This window comes from Leptinotarsa decemlineata, unplaced genomic scaffold (genome assembly GCF_025532065.1).
Source record: "Leptinotarsa decemlineata unplaced genomic scaffold, Ldec_3_MD MMD2_tig00026314_RagTag_RagTag, whole genome shotgun sequence".
Classification (NCBI taxonomy): domain Eukaryota; kingdom Metazoa; phylum Arthropoda; class Insecta; order Coleoptera; family Chrysomelidae; genus Leptinotarsa; species Leptinotarsa decemlineata.
This window is the reverse complement of record NW_027412684.1, coordinates 7387691-7407618: the sequence shown is the minus strand read 5'-3', so window position 1 is coordinate 7407618 and position 19928 is coordinate 7387691. Positions and strand designations below refer to the sequence as shown.

The following is a 19928-nucleotide window of genomic DNA, read 5'->3' as shown; positions in this document are numbered from 1 at the left end:
AGGAAAAACCAAAAAATCCCAAATTATTTTTTTTGCCTATATCTTCTTTATTCGCAGACATATTGAAAATCTGTCCACATTTTGCTATTGACACTTGATGTGGGCTGTCAGAATATATCCATGAATCTTTTATACAGGGTGTCATCTGACTTGGGCCACCCCCATCTATGAATTTTTAGATACGGACTTGTATTTTTTGTTGTAGTTTTTGGATCGTGGACGTTCACTTCATACTGAGAAATTAAATTCAATTTTATATTTCAGGATATTTCGGTAATATTTGATTATAATTGTGTGAATTATTTATTCCCTTTTAAATTATGGCCCTGGAAGTTGGTTGACTGAGTTGAATAAAAACATAATAGCAACTTTCACGTCTCCCTATGTATCTTAGAGTTTTCGAGAGTTTTTTTTCATTTTCAGGTACCTATTCATATTTTTTCCATTGCTCTGAGCGTTTTCTACAATGAACTTCGAATAAGAAAACTTTTTATGATTATTTGAAACATATCTACATCAAAAATATATTATATGTGTTTGAATGAGCAGAAAAAGAAATGGTAGCAATAATAATATCCGAAACGAACACTATGATTGTAATGAAAATTGAAATGAAGTAAGTAATTTATATACACAAAAAAATTAATTGTGCAATAAATGTTCGAATTGGAGTCCTTCCATTTCGAGACAAATAATGGGGCAATAAGATGGTCTGCAAGATCACCATCTCGTGTCAATAGTTCAATTTTTTGATTTTTCGGTTGTTGCTTGTATTTGATTTCATTGTAATTTTTGCTCAATATAATTGTAATTTTTCGGCTAATCTTTTAAATTTTTTATAGATTCTTTCAGATTCAAATTAGACAATGGAAGTTAAAACTAATGGAATGCACCACGAAACATTGTCAACCACCTTCAAACAAACCTGGAAATCGTATTTTAGGAATCACAATGAGACAAACATCTTCTTTCACAAACATAAATACAATCAAAATTCTCTTCCATTTGGAGCGGGGAATATCAATCTACACAAGGAGTGCTCGAAAAACTACAGAATAATATTCTCAGGTATCTGTATTTTGAATATTGTCATTCATGACCTGATTATAGAACAGTAAGATCTACTTATCTTCGAGAAAAATTCAAAATGTTCTCCGGAAAATAGATGAAACCTGATTATTATGTCAAGTCACTATTGATGTTATTTTGGATATAATTTCATGTGCCAGCTTGTCGTACTCGTTCGTCTACTATGTTTAATGTACCCTTGATATTACGTATTAGAAATTCCTTAATAGCCATGCTTCGACAAGCCACTACTATTGACAAAATTCATAATTGGGATTTATATTTTTTTTGATCCCCTACAATAATGTATTTATGAGCTGAGACTACATTTAATACATGTTATAAAGATAATATTGATATTATTTTATGTTAAATATCGTACATATTTAATCCAAGTCATCAGAACAGATTGGTCTATTTGGATGAATAAATAAATAAATAAATGGAGTTTCCAAGTTTCGAATATTACTCAACATATGATGTTTCTCAGGGTTGTGAATTTTTGAAATATTTAAAAAAATAGATTCATATAAAACTATATTCTGAACCTACCAACGTTTGAGCTACAGGATGTTCAAATTTTGTGAGAAAAAGTGTTTTCATTATATCTTCAATGAATTCCTAGATATAATTATGAAATTTAGCACACATCCTCTGAGCATGAACAGCCATTTCAAAGCGTAGAAAATTTTTAGAGAGCTCAGCCAGTGGCGTTTTCACAGAAATGTAGAGTAGATATTTTTGAAAATATATTATTTTCACCTTAGCTTTTTTTAAATTAAAACTATTTTCATCGTCTTCATCGATTTCAGGGCAAGATTATTCTCTTGATTATTTCTCTTGTCATGCGTCTTTCGCCAAAACAACTATAGTTTTCTTCATGCATGGTGAACTTATTAGAAAAAAACCTTGATATTTATTATTTTTAAAATCTTGTTTTATTGTTTTAGGTAAAGATAGCCTCTTAGCATGATTCGGCCTACGAACAGTTCCAGATGGAATCCAAATGATATTTGTGTCCGTCATCGTACTCATAAAGTGTGCCAATGAAGTCGCACCAGTATTTTGCAGACTTTTCAAGCTGTGCGACAAAAAGGAGGTTTTGCCTTCTTTTCAGGAAATTGCTCGCATTCAGTCTATTTCCAAAAAAGCCAAAAAAACTTCCAAACAACTATCGACCTTGCTATCAGTGATATCAAAATTCATGGAGAAAGTCGTTAACCACCACATCCGCAAATATTCAGAAGGCTTCAACATCTTGAGCGATTATTAATGACTTTCGGAAACAAAGAGAAACATGGAGAGTCAAGAGTTGTTGCGCTTGATATTTCTAAGACCTTTGACCGCGTGTGGTATGAGGGTTTGCTGACCAAACTTCGATGTTATGGCTTGTCGGATCATTTTTGTTTATGGCTCTCCAGCTTCCTGCAAGAAATATTTTGCACTTGTGCAAAATATCTAATTTTGTGTACTAGTTTACAGTGCGGAATGATACGTATATTTATTTTCGATCGTCCTATAATTATTAGATTTATTCAGCAGGAGGTTCCTGCTACCCCTGCTAACTTCATTTCCTCATTATATTCAGTTTATTTCGTATTCATTCCCGTGTCAGGTCATAATCATTACTCTTTGTTTGCGAAACCGCGAAATCTCTATTGTTGACGCCTCAACGATTTAATTTGTTTCAATGATTTATATTCGTAGGGAATGAAATGAACAAATTCAACTGCGGAATCGGCAAAGTTGGAGCTCAAATAATCAATTTCCAATCACGTAATAGCTCTTCGAATCGGCATCAGATTCTACGAAATAAATTAACAGATCTTGAGCTGATTCAGCCGGTAACATTCATCAAATTCCAGACAGAGCAGAATTTCTGGACGATTTTGATGTATCGCTGTTTAGAATCGCCGATAAAGGAAATTGATTGATGAGCTTTGCCAAGTTCAAGTTCATCGAATATAAATTTGAATGTTTCTCATGAAAGTTGATACAACTGGATTTTGGAGGTCTGTGATGAATTGTATGGAATTACATACTGGGTGATCAAACTAACAGTTATGTGACTATGTTTAACTCAATTTTTAATTGAATTATTATGATAAAAATATGTGTTTCTAGAATCTTTCTAGACCTTGTCATCTGTCTCTTTTTGCCCCATAGTAGGGGTAAAAAGCCAGGAGGCAAAAAAGTTCAATATTTAATTTTCATTTAAAAATGATTTTATGCAACTAAAACAATATTTGGTTCAATGAAATTCAGTCTTTTATTTTTATTCCAAAAACAAAATGTCAAAAGTATTATAGTTTTTAAACAAAAAAAAATCTTTATTATAATTTCCGGTTTCATATTATTGAAAAAGTCTCTATTCTAAAGGAAAATATTGTTTTAACAAACAAAACATATTTTTTTCTAATCATATTACAACAGTAACATTCTTACTATTAATTCCTAACTTTGTTGAGCTTATAAAAGTTTATTCACTAATCAGTCTATATTGAAAAACACAATTGAACAAGACAGCATTATTTATTATGAATGTTGGCATAGCCTGACTTTATAACTAATCTTACATAATTTTTCAAAGGCTGTTAACAATACAATTAACAATCTTTTAAAAAACAAAATATACTTCTTTAACCGTAACAAAAAAATTAAACTCTTCTTTAATTTTAATTTCTACACATTAACCTAGTCAACATGTCTTGGTACCTCTATTTTATCTTAATCAGACTCATTGTTTTCTGAAACACAATTATTACAAACAGAGTTAATGCAACTTTTGTTTGATATACATGTTTCATGGGTCCATTGTTTGCAAAGATTGCATTGAATCCAACCTTCACCTGGAACACTGTCAGTGTACTTCTCGCAGCAAATCAAACAAAAGTATTCATCATCAGAGCTGGAATCACTATTAACCTCTTGTAAAATAGCTTTTTTTACTTTCTCAACTCTTTTAGTTACTTTGCTTTACTTGTTTACACTTTTAGCCTTTTTCTTGTCCAAGGTTTCTTGTTCTTTACGTAGATTTACGTAGATTACGTGTATGCGTCAAAATAGCAGATTTTCGACGCTTCCTATTAATAGTTGACTTTCTTCGTCAGGCTTTAGGTAGTGGTCGCACGATTTCGGGGGAAAAACATCCACACAGATCAACTGATGTTGATATCTGTGTATCATGTGATGTTGATGACTGCGGGTCTAACGGCGTTAAAGGCTGTGGATTAGACAATACTGTTGGCAAAGGAGTAGATGATGTCGAAGGCTGATAGTTTATAAGACGGTCCGTTACGTAACTAGATGAAAAATTAGCGTCACTAATTTAAGTTAGTTGAAGTGAAATATGCCAGTTTTTTTTTAAATCCACTCATTATGTTACTCGGTGTCAAAGCTAAAGGCAAAGAATTGCGGACGATTCCAGGAATATCGTATATGGTCATGGTTTTTCCATCGTTATTCCGCATCCAAGCACCTTCAGCTGAAGACAGATATCTTTCAAAAGGGCCTTTTACCGCCACGTCAAGTGGCTGTAATTTGTGAGAACAGTGTGAAGGGAAAGAGAGTATGACCACTCCATTTTATTTAGCTAAATCTAGAGTTGGTACAGATAAGTGCGAAGAATGGTTGTTTCAAACCAACAGAGTACGAAATTCTTTAGAAGGTCTAACGTGCTTGATAACATGCTGCATAAATATGAAAAACTCGTCATTGGTGATCCAACCGCTAGAATTCCCAGCACCAATACAATCAGTAGGACTATTCCGAATGAAATGATCTTAAATTTTTTTGCGAGGGAAGATGAACATAGGTGGAACTGATGAACCTATAGCTGAAACCGCTACTAACAGGATTATATTAGTTCCACGTTCACCGGATGTTATTGATCCAACATTTCGCTTTCCTTCAGCAACAACTATTTTTTATGGTTTGGTGACGGTGGATACACCAGTTTCATCCGCATTCCATATGGAAGAAGCTGTAAATTTAAATCGGTCCACTACGTCAGCTAATTTAGTGTGAAACTCTTGCACATTAGATTTATTGAAAGACGTAGCTCTGCTGAGGCTAGCCGCTTCAGGTTTTCTTATGGAGAGATTTGAATTACGTTTGAGAAAGGCAGACATCCAATCTTTACCGGCCATTTTATTTGTATGCCATGTTTTTGGTATATTTATTTTATATTCAATGGCACAGTCATAATCCATGGGACGAACTTCTTTAGGACCTATGCCGTGGAAAATTTGTGCAAGTTTGAGCAAGTATTCTGTGAAACTGGCTTCTTGTTCTGTATCAAATATCTGCCGTGGAGAACCATAGCCCAATCTCAAATTATCAGGGTCATTCTTCATTCGTTTAATAAATCTTGACAATGAAGTTCTACTTAATTCAAAGTCACGATATACCTGCCTCTATGATTTATTTTCATTCATAACTGAATCTGCTGCACGTTGCATCAACTCAACAGTACCACGATCGGATTTTCTTTTATAATTGCGCATACTGAAACAAAAAAGTCTTTTTTAACCAACATAATAATGAGGGGCTGAAAGGTCCACATTGGACCTTTTACCTAACCACGTGTAAATATTTCTAGAGGTTATTAGGAAATTACCTCTAAACCTAGCCCAAAACTAATAATAAATCGTGAAGAACAAATGAATCAAGTATACTAATAAACTATGTTTAGGTGTGATAAAAAAAACAACTGCTCGAAAATAAAAAGAATAATGATGAAAAAATATACTTACGTCAAAATTTTTAGACGTAGTCGTATATCTCCGGCTAGCGACGTTGTTCAACTGCCGGCGATGCCTCGTTACGCCTCCCGTGCTCCCTCTATTCGGCGTACGTAGTTACAACGAACGATATACCACTAGTTTTTTAGATGAATGAATGAAAATCGTATATTTACAAATTATTTACAGTTTTTTAGATACTTATGGTGGACCTTTATACCCGCGGACCTTTAAGCCCCGCCCTACCCTACCCAAATTGCGGTGAGGTGAAATCGAGGTAGAAGGTACCTTTAATCGACAATGGTTCAGTAAGTAAGATATTGCTTCATCTCATGAAGTTTGCTACTTTTTTTCCTGTTTTTTTTGCGAAAAAGGGTTAGAGGTTAGAGGTTAGAATTTCACTACCTGTTTATGGTGATATTTGATTTCTCTCCTAGCGTTCAATAATACGAATAAATTACCAAATATCAGGTAAGACACATTTTATGACATCCATAAATCGCAGGCTGTTTTTTTTAATAATTTTTTTCGTTATGTGTTTTCAGCATGCCTGCTAAGAAATACCTCTCAGATAAGGATTTGGAAGAAATACTACAGAATCTGAGTGAAAGTGAAGACCCCTATGATTTTTCTGATGATAGCATCGCAGATCCGAATTTTCTGCCGAGCGATCAGGATTTGGAGAATTTTGTTTCAAATTTTGAAGATCAAGAAGATGAAAACGAATTGGACTTGGATGATACAGCCGATTAAGAAGGAACCCTTGATGAAACCCAGCAAGAAACTAATGTTGTGGAAACGACAGTATCAGTTCCTTTCACATCAGAAAGCTCATCGAATGGAAAAAAATCGAAAAGGACAGCAGAAGGAAAAAGAAAATATTATTTGGAAGAAAAAAAATCTCATACTGAATGAAACCCAGATGAAATTTCTTGGGCATTCGAGTCTTCCTGCTAGTATCATGGAATTGAATACTCCTTATCAATTCTTCACTTTTTTATTCACCGATGATATAGTCAGTAATATTGTAGAACAGTCAAATCTATATGCCATACAGAAGGATCCCAGTAGATCTGTCAATATAACCAGTACAGAGGTGAGACAATATATTGGAATTTGCTTCTACATGTCATTGTTTCATAATACGAACACCCGATCCTATTGGTCTGAGAGCTTGGGATTTGATGCAATAAGAAAAACAATGTCGGTGAATCGTTTCGAAAAGATAAAACAATTCCTTCATTTCAACAATAATGAAGCAAACAAGCCACATTCTGACATACTGCAAAAAATAAGACCTCTTTATGATGCACTGAACAGAAACTTCTCAAAAGTTCCAATGCAGCAGTACCTAACCCTTGATGAGCAAATTTGTTCTACAAAAGCAAGACATTTTCTGAAGAAATATTTACCACTCAAACCTCATAAGTGGGGGTTCAAACTCTTCGTTCTATCCTCCGTATCGGGATTTGCTCATAGAGTTAAAATTTATGCAGGACAAGAAAATGGGAATTACTCAACAGGAGTTCCTGATTTGGGTGCTAGCAGCAATGTCGTGGTTCGTTTGGCACAAATGATTCCAGACAACCTGAATCACATAATTTACTTCGATAATTATTATACCTCGATTCCGTCGATATCATACTTAGCTGGAAGAGGAATACTAAGCCTGGGTACTGTACGGAGAAATAGGATATCAAACTGTAAGTGGCCAGATGAGAAAGCTATGAAAAAAGCAGATAGAGGTGCTACATATGAATATGTTGCCTCATATAAGGGCACAGAAATTTCAAATGTTGCCTAGAAAGACAATAAAACACTCCTATCGAATTTTGCTGGAGAAAAACCTCTGAGTAAAGTTCAGCGTTTTGATAGAAAGAAAAAGGAAAGAATTGAAGTGGATTGCCCATACATTGTGAAGGAATACAACCGGCACATGGGTGGTGTTGTCTTGTTGGACAGTCATTTGGCACGGCACAAAATATTACTACGCAGTAAAAAGTGGTATTTCAGACTGTTCTATCATCTGTTAGATTTGGCATTGGTCAGTTCTTGGGTACTTCATAAGCAGGCTTTGGTTCAGCGTTCAAGTACTGACAAATTGCCAACTTTGTCTGAGTTCAAAACAGAAATAGCAGAATGTATGTGTAGAATTGGTGCATAGCGGGAAAGAGAAAAGAGAGGTAGACCGTCCTTATCTATTGAAACAGACATTCAAAAGAAAAAAATGAGGGGTCCCGCCCAACATGTACCTCCCAAAGACGTGAGACAAGATTCATTTGGACAGGGAAGAGAGTAAGATGTAAAGTTCCAAACTGTACAGGAATTTCTGAAACAACTTGTTCCAAGTGTGGCGTTGGATTTTGTTACAACAAAAAAAATAATTGTTTTCTTCAGTTTCATACCACCTAAATATTGATACCGCACACATGGTGTTGCATTTCTACAACACATACAAAAAATGTAATGAAATGATTTTTTTTAAATATTTTTCCATTCATTTTCATGCAAAAACAATCCTTATGAGCGATGAACAAGACGAATATAAAAAAACATGCAATGAAGGGATGAAATGAAGATATAATTAAGATACCAATGACTTTTTATGAAAACATATACATGAAAGACCAGAAACCTGAAGTGTTGATATAACAACTGAAATAAAAAGACAGTAATTATTATGTAAAGAGTCTTTCAACAGGGACTTCCGAACTTTGACGAAAGATAATGTCGGTCTTGTTGAAGTTACATCTGTCAAATTATTTGGCATTTATTCAGCATGTTTCGCCAAATCATCATGGACGGATATAGGATTCAACAACACGTGCAAATGATAAAATTTCACCGTCAAACTGGGTGTTCTACCCAGAGGACTATTAGCAATTTAGTGGATCAATTTGAGACCACTGGTTCAGTAAACGATCGACCAACACCCGTACGTTGACGAAACGCAAGATCTGCCGAGAACATCACCGCTGTGCAGGAGATTCTGAAGAAGTGGATTTCGCGTCGCTCACAAGAACTCGGCCTTTCGCAGACCACAACTTTGTGAATTTTGCGTCATGCCCAACGCAAAATTCAACTGACCCAGGAATTGAAGGTTAACGACTATAGACAACGACGTGTGTTCGCTGAATCGGCTCTGAAGCAATAGGCAACTGACCCTGATTTTCATCGAAAAATCATCTTCAGCAGAAAGGCTCATTTCTGGATGAATGGGTACGTGAACAAACGAAATTGTCGAATTCGGGAGGACACCGATCCACATAAGATCCAAGAGCGTCCAATGCATCCCGAAAAAGTCACTGTTTGAAATTTGGACTGGCGTTGTCATCGGTCCATATTTCTTTGAGAATGACGTTGGTCAGGCTATCACTGTCACGGCGAGTACTATAGGTCGATGACTACCAACTTCTATTGACCTTAATTGGATGATCTGGTCACCAAAGACATGTGATTTTAACAAGACGACGCTACGTGCCACACAACTCATGCTACATTTTATATTCTGCACGAGCCATTTCAAGGATTTCAAGGGGATGATCATCTCACGCGGAGGTGATGTGAACTGGCCATCGAGATCGTGCGATTCAATCCCGTCAGACTTCTTCTTGTGGTCAACATAACCCATGTCATCGGACAAATTCATATACAGCGATATATGCAGTGTAGACCAGGATAGGTTAGGTAAGGTTAGGTCCAAAGTGAGTGGGTCTATTCAATTCTCCACCGCACCCCGCCAGGGTTTATTGTGGCTCACACCCATTCACACTCGACTAAATAAACCCAGCTTCTTGACGAAGCCGATTAGTTTATATGGTGAATGGTCTTTCAGTTCAGATGGTAAGAGTACGGCTTTGCCGAACTTTAAAAACCTGATTCGGCTGAAAACCTGATTTCTGAAATCGATTGTGCAGATTTATGATGGAATCGGCTGATACTTGATGAAAATCCATAGCTAACGTATTCTTAAAACACTTCACTGTGAGATTTTCACTAAACGATTTTACAAAAACGCAACACGTGTTTCGCCATACAATGGCTTTCAGTTAACTAACAGGCGTGAAGACACGCCCGAGGAAGCCATTGTATGGTGAAACACGTGTTGCGTTTTTGTAAAACTGTCTAGTAAAAATCTCACAATGAAGTGTTTTTAGAATGCGTTCGATTGTGCAGTTTTTACGTCGTCAGACTTCACTTCCGTTCCGGCAACAACACTGTATGTAATTATTCTCCAAAACGAACAGAGAAAAAACGTCATGTTTGCTATGATGAGATTTGCTCCTCATTAGGAATCCATTAGATGGTCTGTCGAACAGAAATCACCTCAAGTTGAATCGATTGTATGAATAATGTATATTTTTCATGAATATTTCACGAGGTACAGGAATACCGTCGAGGTATTTATCAATAATGGTTTCGGACACTGCTAGTATCACTGATTATTGTTTCATGTCCAGGAATTTACACAAAAATCATATCCAGTTTATGCTGTAAAAGATTACTCACAGCAGATTTATAGGAATGAAATTTCAGAAGAGGTAACTAACAGTTTTATAGAATACTTTCCAGGAATATGTAATGTAGCAATGAATAAAGTTGATTCATAAGAGTTGCAAACTATGGAGTCAGATCAACTGGCTGCAACCAAATTTTATCACCGTCTACATCAAAATCTTCTTTATTTGAAAGCAGATCATTCGAAGAAGAAAACGCTTAATTTCGACAGGTACTAGGACAAGTTGATCTATTAATAATTGATTGATTAAATATATCGATCGCTCTCTGACAGAATATACTAAATAATTGATGAAGAGAAAGTAGAAAGAATAAGATGTATCTTAATTTTGAGACTCAAGTTAAGACAATAAAAGACTCAATTTCAGTTCGTAAGAATAAGAATCTATAAGAATATAGGCTTTCACGGCCAGAGAAAGTTAAATACGAGCCCAACGTTCCGTCTGCCACTGCAACATACATCTTTAGTGATGTATGTGTTAACTGTAAGTAAGTAAGTATTCAAAGGCTTTCGGAATCACTCGTATTGATACCAGTAGGGAGAGGAACTCATTTCTAATCAATTCGCGGATGTGATAAGTTTTTTGTTGGTCAATTTTATTGATAGGCGTGTTACTGATTGAATGTGGGTGGAAATTGATTCTAGCCGGTTTCTAGCCTACAATCATTGTTCTCTCATGTTTGAGAACAATGCAGAGTAAAGGAACCGAGCTCTTGATGACTTTACAGGCTCCATCCAGTACCATTCCGTCATGTTGACACTCCACACTAGGAAGGGCATAACTTCCCTGAGAAAAGTACAATTGTGGAATGGACACATCAGGTTGATATAGCCCTTCGTAAGTCCAGTTCACTGCATCAAAGGAGTTGATATCTTCCCCGACAGTTCAGTCGGCCAGATCTGTCAGAGTTTGTGCTGATACTGACCGCGGAGGTAACTATTCACTGAGATTACCCTGCATTGTCCCTTTTTGCACATCAGTCTATCAAGAATTCCTTACCGATAGTTACTCTTTCACCACCCGGAAAGACTGATGGAGATCTTTTGCAGGAACACTTCCTATTGAGAGGACATTCATACAAAGACATGTTTCACGGGAATATGAGACATTGGATCACCATTAGCAAACAATTCATGGCAATCCAAATCATGCCCCATATATACCAGGTTGTTACGGAGTGGATATCACGAAATATTGGAGAAAAATTCAATATACCCATGAGGGTCTGGTGTATTCCATAGACTTCTGTCTGTCTGTTTGAAATCTGTTTTTCCGATAGTGTACTCTTTCACCACCTGGAAAGACTGATGGAGATATTTTGCAGGAACACTTCCTATTGAGAGGACATTTATACACAGTCGTGTTTCATGCGAATATGAGACATTGGATCACCATTAGCAAACAATTCATGGCAATCCAAATCATGCCCCATATATATCAGGTTGTTACGGAGTGGATGTCACGAAATATTGGAGAAAAATTCAATATACCCATGAGGGCCTGGTGTTTTTCATAGACTTCTGTCTGTCTGGTTGAAATCTGTTTTTCCGTTAAACAGCTGTCGCACCTCTACGAACGACAACCCTCAGAAGTCGAAACTTGTGCGAGCTGAGGATTAACGAGGTATTACCTTTTAACGTGTGATTCCTAATACGGGTTGGTGGATAGCAAGTGAAAATCGATCGTTCTAACTAGGGCTTGAACCACCGACCAACACGGCAGTCAATTCGAGTGAGTGAACAAAGCACCCATGTCGAACCGCCTGGCTACCAACCACCAGAGATATATAGGAAAGATATATGATCAATACGTCTTTGGAGCAAGTTGAATGACTTCTCAAAGGAAGTTCACACATTCATTCAATGATATCTCTTCATCTTCAAAACGTTTTCTCTGTCAACTTTCAATTTGGAATGGAAAAAGTGTGGTATGGGTACAACAAATAGTCTCTAAGAATGGTCCAAATCATCCCGTTACTTACATTTGAAGTTTTTACAATTTATCGAGTACAGATACCTGGATTTTCTTCTATCATGGCTAGCGCATTCTCTTCTACTTCTACTGTTCTTACTGTCATTGACCTTCCTGATCCTCCATTTCGCTTGAATGCTCCTGTTTCATGAAGTCGATGATGTATACTTTGGAAGGTTTTTCTATTAGGCACATTACTATCAGGAAATCGTTCACTGTACAACCGCCTAGCTTCCAATAAATTACCATCAGCAGGTCCATAAATGAAATGCATGTCAGCCATCTCTGCCTTACTAGAGCCATTCATGATAGAGGACTTCATTGACAAGATTCTAAATATCAAACACAGAAAATGCACATCAGATCTACGAACCACAACCATCAGAAGTTGAAACTTGTGCGAGCTGAAGATTAACGAGGTCTTACCTTTTAACGTGTGATTCCTAATACGGAATCACAGATTAAAAGGTTGAAACTAATTGACAAAGTCATACAAATGATCACTCACGATAGATACTAATAAAATTGAATGTTCTCAGCCGTTTGTAGTAATCGGAATGTTGTTGAGAGGTACCAACGAAATTTTTACATTTTTTATTACTTGGTAGGTTCAGTGCAGTATGCTATACTTTTATTACGGCTACGTTAATAATTTTGAAATAACCAGAATTGTTATTGTAGAAATTATTTTTCGCCCTGTATCTCCGAAACAAAACGCCCTATCAAAATTCATTAGAGGACAAAATATCCCTAGTATAGTCCAAGAAATAGTCCCTTGATTTTTTGCTGCATGTTCAATAAACACCCTGTATATAGAAACGTCTTCGCATGATCTTCATATTTGCATGTAAAGTTTCCATTAGAATAGATCAGTCACTTCCTGTTTTTGTAGGTTTCCTATATTTTTTGTGTACTAATGAAGAAGTCATAGAGCGTCTTACAAAGAAATAATCGGTACTGAAAAAATCTCCTTTCCATTTTAATCAATATTCTACTATCTTTGCATTTCCTGAAGATGATGTAGGCACTTTTCTTGCATCTGCCCGATGTTTCCTGAGTTCGAAATTCCTCTCGAGTCATGTTCAATTATGGGGTGAGTAATATTAACGATGTTGCCTAATTCAGCACACATCGTAATATAATGTATGAAACGTTCAGTTCAGCAAGATGAATGTTGCCAGAATAGCTTCATGGTAATTAAAGTTTTCTGTAGAACTATTAGTTCAATGAGAGTTACTGCGACGAAATGAAGCATTATTTTTCATTGAATTGTTGTCGATAACTCATTTGAGGTTCTTGCAAATTGTCTCGGCTGCATGAGCCTTAACCATTTCGTCAAAAACTTGTACGAGGAGGAAATATGAAGATTATTGAGGTAGGAAACATAAAGCGCACTTACTCAACACATTGACATTTTTATGCCCCTGTTGAGACTCCAACATCGTACTAGATTTCTCAAAACTGAAACGGTATTTCAAATCAGCCCAGACAAATCGAATCAAGCTTTTTGGCAGGTCATCGGATAGTAATCCGGAATGTATAAACTTCTGAAGAAGCTATCCACTCCTGCCAGCGAAACGTCAGAAGGAAATTCCAAAAATCCACGGCCTTCGATCCCGAAAAATAGTGACACTGGGTTTTACGTAATAAGTGTTTTGCGTGACTCCTTTTCTATGGGTAGAATTCAATGACTCATCTTTGATCATCATCATCATCATCATCATCATCATCATCATCATCATCATCAATGCAGGTAGTCAGACTTTAGCGACATATATTTTCTCTTCTCTCCAGTTGGAATTGTTCTCGTGCTTATGGATTTATTCTGCCTCACTATAATAGTTTGGGTAGCACTTGGGCCTCTAGTAACGGGATAACGTTGATATCTTCTCTCTTGTGTTCAGAAAGCCGAGTACTTGGTGTTTCCATTGAAGACCGATATACAGCCACAAGGGTCCCTTCCTGCCATCGTTGTTGCTGAAGCCCCCCAGGGACCCTTACCTGATCTTAGACTTTCTTTGATTGCTTTCATCGATCTGGATACAGAAATGTTCACTCATTTTGAAGGCAGTCATCGCATGATTAAGTTTCATCATTCAAAATGGTTGCAACAAGATTTTATAGACTACTCACTGCATCCATTTCTGCCTGGATTAGATACGTTTCTGTTAAAAAAACTGCTATTGTCGTGATAAACACCAGGAAACCAATGATAAACTCATGACCTTACTCTATCCAGAGATCCACTAGAAACTCAATTGAGACCAAATTATCAAGACTTTGAGGAACACGAATTATCTCTTCCATTCATCACTTTTGAAACTCTTTTAAAAATCCAAGGTCATTCCTTCACATTTATATGGCGTACCAACAAACAAAAAATTCACAAACCTATTAACTGACCAATCACTGACCCTTGTATTTTTCCACGAAAAATGAGGGGTATGATGAGGGGTAGAACTCACCTTCCATAGATTAACTAAACAAAAGCCAATTGAAGGTAGAACTAGAACTTCTGGCGTAAAATGGATCAAAAACAAGCACTTTCTCCCGTAACCATAGCTTCTATATTTTCCTTGATGCGCATTCCACCAACCAAGTTGACGTTTTCAGGAGATGAGGAAATAAATATAGATGGATTCATACACAGGCCATTGATGCATACAGTGAAAACTCAATTTCAGAGTTGAATGAATCGTAGGAAATTCAATAGATCTTCGGTGGGTAATTCTTTCATGAATAAAAAGAGATTTATGAAGCTCGATCTAGATAACATAAGAAGTGGGTCAAAAAATTATTGAAAACCCTCATAAGGAAATAATTTACAAGAGAATCTACCTATACCGTCACCTAGGTTTCTTTTTATCGACAAATTTAGAGCTCAGGTTAGCTATTTTATTGAAAAGTTGATAGTTTTGACAAATGGTAGTTTGGTAGCCATCAACCATACATCTAAGACGAAAGCTTTCTTTATATTTTTGTCATTCTATTTTTCAAACCGCAAGGTAGGAATTCTGTTTTTCCTTTTAAGAAGGCGAATAAATAGCATTGTACGAGCCGGTTTTGTTTCGTCTCTCTTGTAAAACATCAAGAATGTTTGCATTCAAACAAGCCAGTTGGTGACTCCATAGACCAAATTTTATGAAACGCCCTGCGAATTCCAATTGCCTCAACTGGTGGCGTGATGCGGATGTAACACTAACGGGTGATGAACTGATAACTTTTACCGTAGTTTGGGAGGAGTTATATAATCCTCTAGCCGATAACAATGCATAAAGCTAAACTCAACTCGTGTCCACCCAATTCCGGTGGTATTGCAAACGTTATCAGATGGCAAACAGTCGGAATGGGCTCCACTTTCTTATCGTTGATTCTTATTTCGCGAAGGATGGTACCTCTAGTTTCGGGAACTGAGATTCAAATCTACCGGGCGATTAGTTCTGTATGCCGGTACGGGAGGCAAAGTTGGATTTCACTATCTGTATGTACCTTGGCAACTCATCCAGTTTCACATCAGTTGCTCAGGTAAAAGGTAGGACAACTCACAAAATGTTGAGCTGTAGATAGCCAGCCTGAAAAAAGTAGGGAAACAAAAAGCGAATTCTCATTCGTTGGTCGGAATTCAAACTTTGCTTTGCAAAGAACGAACGTGGTGTGTACCATTCATATATAATTATTATGATTCGAGTTTCACCTCGACCGATCACAGTGCCATCTGTTTTCTCTAAGATCTCTTTGAATATGCACATTTGAACAGACTGAACGTTTATTGGAATGAGAACAACATTATATCCAAAACCCAATATGGTTTTCAGAATTCAAAGTCAACAACCGATGCAATTCTTTCTTTATATTCAAACGTCTTGAATTCAATTAGCAGGGGCGAGTGCCCTATCGGGGTCTTCTGTGACCTCAGTAAGGCATTCGACTGTGTTGATCACGAAAATCTTTATGTAAAACTCCATAACATTGGCTTACAAGGAAATGCACTCAACTGGCTGGAAACGTTTGTCTCAACACGGAAGCAATTATAATAATAAAGTGGAAAATTATGTGAATATTAATATTGGTGTCCCATAGGGTTCAGTGTTGGGCCCTATACTTTTTTATTTGATGTGAATAATATGGAATCCATCTCTACAAATGCCCATTTCACACTATATGCAGATGACACATTACTGGTTATATCAGATAAAATAGACCAAAATCTTCAAACCAAAGGTATCTCAATTATGCCAAAGTTAAACACCTCGTTCGAGAAAAATTTCCTACATTTGAATAATCAAGAAACATCCCCAATAAGTTTTTGGGAAAGTAAGTTTTTGGCTTTCTACTACTCCATCTTGATACAAAAAAAGGGATGAGGGAATCTTCCAAAGAAAGGAAGGAAGTAATCAATTTGAAAATAAGTAACTCTATGCATGGATGTGTAGATCATGCACAGAAGTAACTGTCAGACACAAACTGAAAGAAAGTCCTCCTGAAACAGCTACTTTCATATGAACATTGAATTACACGAAAAAAACAATTCTTTCGAAACAAATACTACTATATGAACACTGAATTATACAGAAGATACTTTTCTCTTCTCAGTTTGTATTTCGAATATTCATTGTGGAATAAAAAAAATTAAAATCAGATGTCATTCACATGTGTTCTACTTTGAATGAATGGTAATAAATTGCACTTAGATGGAACACTGTCACCCTCGCTGGTATACACCGATGTTTCGCCTTAAGACACTTGCCCCAAGGCTCTTCAGTACCAAATTGGATAACATTATAGAAAATACCCACAATTCATTCATGAATTACGAAAAAAAAAATCGTAATTCATGAATGAATTGTGTGTATTTTCTAAAATGTTATCCAATTTGGTACTGAAGTGCCTTGGGGCAAGTGTCTTAAGGCGAAACATCAGTATATACCAGTGAGGGTGACAGTGTTCCATGTAAGTGCAATTTATTACCATTCATTCAAATACAAACTGAGAAAAGAAAAGTATTTTATTTTTTTTTTGTATCAAGATGGAGTAGTAGAAAGCCAAAAACTTTCTTTCCCAAAAATGAATCACTCTTAAAAATATAACCCCTTCAATTTATCTGCAATAAGATTTCATGCTAGACAAAAAAAGCCAGTTTTTTCTTGAGAATTGAAGATGATGAAATTGTTTATGCTTTACGGAGACAAACCAAACCGTTATTATCAAATCAAACTAAACTAAATTAGTTTAGGAAGATCAAACTGAACTAAACCAGTTCAGTTTGATTTCCTCTCGAATATGATCACTTGGTGTTCGAAACACGGGTCGAAGTGTTAAAATAACTATTTGATGTTGGGAAAAAACTCCAGTAATATTCATTACATTACGGTGAAGTTTTTAGGTATACACTCAGCTGGAACAGTTATATCAAAATTGAACTTCATGAATTATCTTCTGAGAATCATTCGTAATATTTCAGATTAGAAACAGCTAATTATACTGTATCATACTCAAGTCGAATCCCGTTTTGGTATTTTACTTTCTGGGAAGCTTCCTCCTTATGCAAATATGTTTTTGTCGCCCAGAAAAAATTATAAGATGTATTGCAGGAGACTTCAGAAATATAAGCAGTGAAAGCATTTTCAAAAATTTTGAAATGCTACCATTATTATCTGTTTTTATATATGATAACCGTAACTGTTTCATGAAAAATGAAAATGTGCATTCTACGCCATTTCGTAAAAATGCATTGCCTTACAATTCCCCCAATGTAATAGGACTCAGATTATTCAATTTGCTACCCCTTGAACTAAAAACCTCTAGTAACTATCCACAGCTTCAGAATTACACTTGAGTGTTTCCTACAAAAGAAAAACTATTACTCCCTTCAGAAAAAGGTTGGGTAATAATAAATTCAATGAATGTGTAACTCTCAGTAAATTGTCTTCTTATTTTTGGTTTTATTTTCAAGCTCTTTCCTGACTAACCCTACACGATGTACGTATTTGATTGTCTTACAGGATGATAAAAATTATTATTATTATTATTATTTTTTCCAGATCAAGATTTTTGGCTATATATTCGTCAGCTCTTTCTTGAGCTGACGTCTTCAACTGGAATGATGATTTTCCATACCGTAATGGAATGGGCTGCTCGTAGGTTCTTCTTTATTTTCAATAAAACTATTTCTGGATGAAACCTCGTCTGGAGCCGGTTGGATTTCAGGGCATATAGTCATACTCGTCATATCTTGCTTGTCCATAGTCTGTGATATTTCATAAGTTGTCTCGAAAGACCAAATGTTCATGAATTACTCATGAATCCCTATAAAATTGTCAAAATATAAAAATATTCAACAACAACTTTCTAGTTTCCTACAAACACAATATATTTCAAAATAATGAATCTAAAATACAATATACAGGGTTTTTCATGATTCAATGATGATTCTGAAGGGTGATAATTTTTGGCTGATTTTAGGATACCTACAGGATCTTAAAATTCAATTGAAAAATCATATCTCTCCTTATATCTCAGAAAACGCTTTCGTTTGATATTTTGATACATGCAAAGTACCCATAAAATACATTCTTCGATGGTAAACGTTCATCTATGGCATCCCTGTTAATATGCCCTCCATATGGAAGGTCGGTAGCCGGGCGGTACGACGTGGGTGCTATGTTCACTCAGTCAATCGGCCGATTTGTGAGTCGATGGTTCAAGCCTGAGGCTGAATGCTCGATTTTCACTTGCTATCGTCTAACCCGTTATCACACGGGTTAGACGATAGCACACGTTAAAAGGTAAGACCTCGTTAGTCCTTAGCTCGCACAAGTTTCGACTTCTGAGGGTTGTCGTTCGTAGGGGTTCGAAAGCTGGTTAAAAAACATATTTCAAACATATTTTCTATCAAAATCATGATACGCCACCGTCCTATTTTCAGCTATAATATCCCAAGGACATTGATAACTAACGAAATAATTTTATGACAGTTTTCGAAAGCACGTTATTTGGTAACATCCCGACGCCGAAGGCGGAGGGATGTTACCTAAAATAACGTGCCTGAGGAAGTTGTGATAAAATTATGAGTTATTTATCAATGTTCGAGGGATATTCGGTGAGAAAATTTTTTGCAATTCGAACAAAATTATTTATTGAACACACAGTTATTAAAAGAACAATTCGTATAATGATATAACTCCATAAATATTTTCCAAGTGTATTTATTACTATTGACAGTATTTTTTGGTGTATTTTCTTCAATGATTTTGTCAATTGCCGCATCATTTTGAACACCAAAGCGAGGAAGTGACATTTTCGAAATAAATTGAATTACTGAAATGTCAAACAACTTTATTGTGTTGGTTGCTTAGCAATGTCATGACATAAGTGATAACTACCCGTGAAAACTATCCATGGGTAGTTATCAGTGTAATGATGGTTTCATTGGTTATTTCGACACACATGACTAGAAATAGACAAATTTGATAGGATAATTTTTTTGGCAAAAAATTTTCAAATAAATATCATTCTCGTGATTATTCTTTATCTTCTCATGAATATGGTCTCCTGCCTTTTTTTTCGTCCTGCGAACGGTTTTTGAGGTAAGTATTCTAGTATGTCCGACAAGAATATAAGAAATTTA

The 19928-nt window shown here is 36.0% G+C and overlaps 1 protein-coding gene across 1 annotated transcript in view; it reads right to left on the bottom strand.

Moving 5' to 3' along the window:
- The window catches only part of LOC111507595 (cholecystokinin receptor), a 324837-nt gene that overhangs the window by 288921 nt on the left and 15988 nt on the right, over positions 1–19928 (bottom strand). The gene's annotated exons all lie outside the window — the stretch shown is intronic.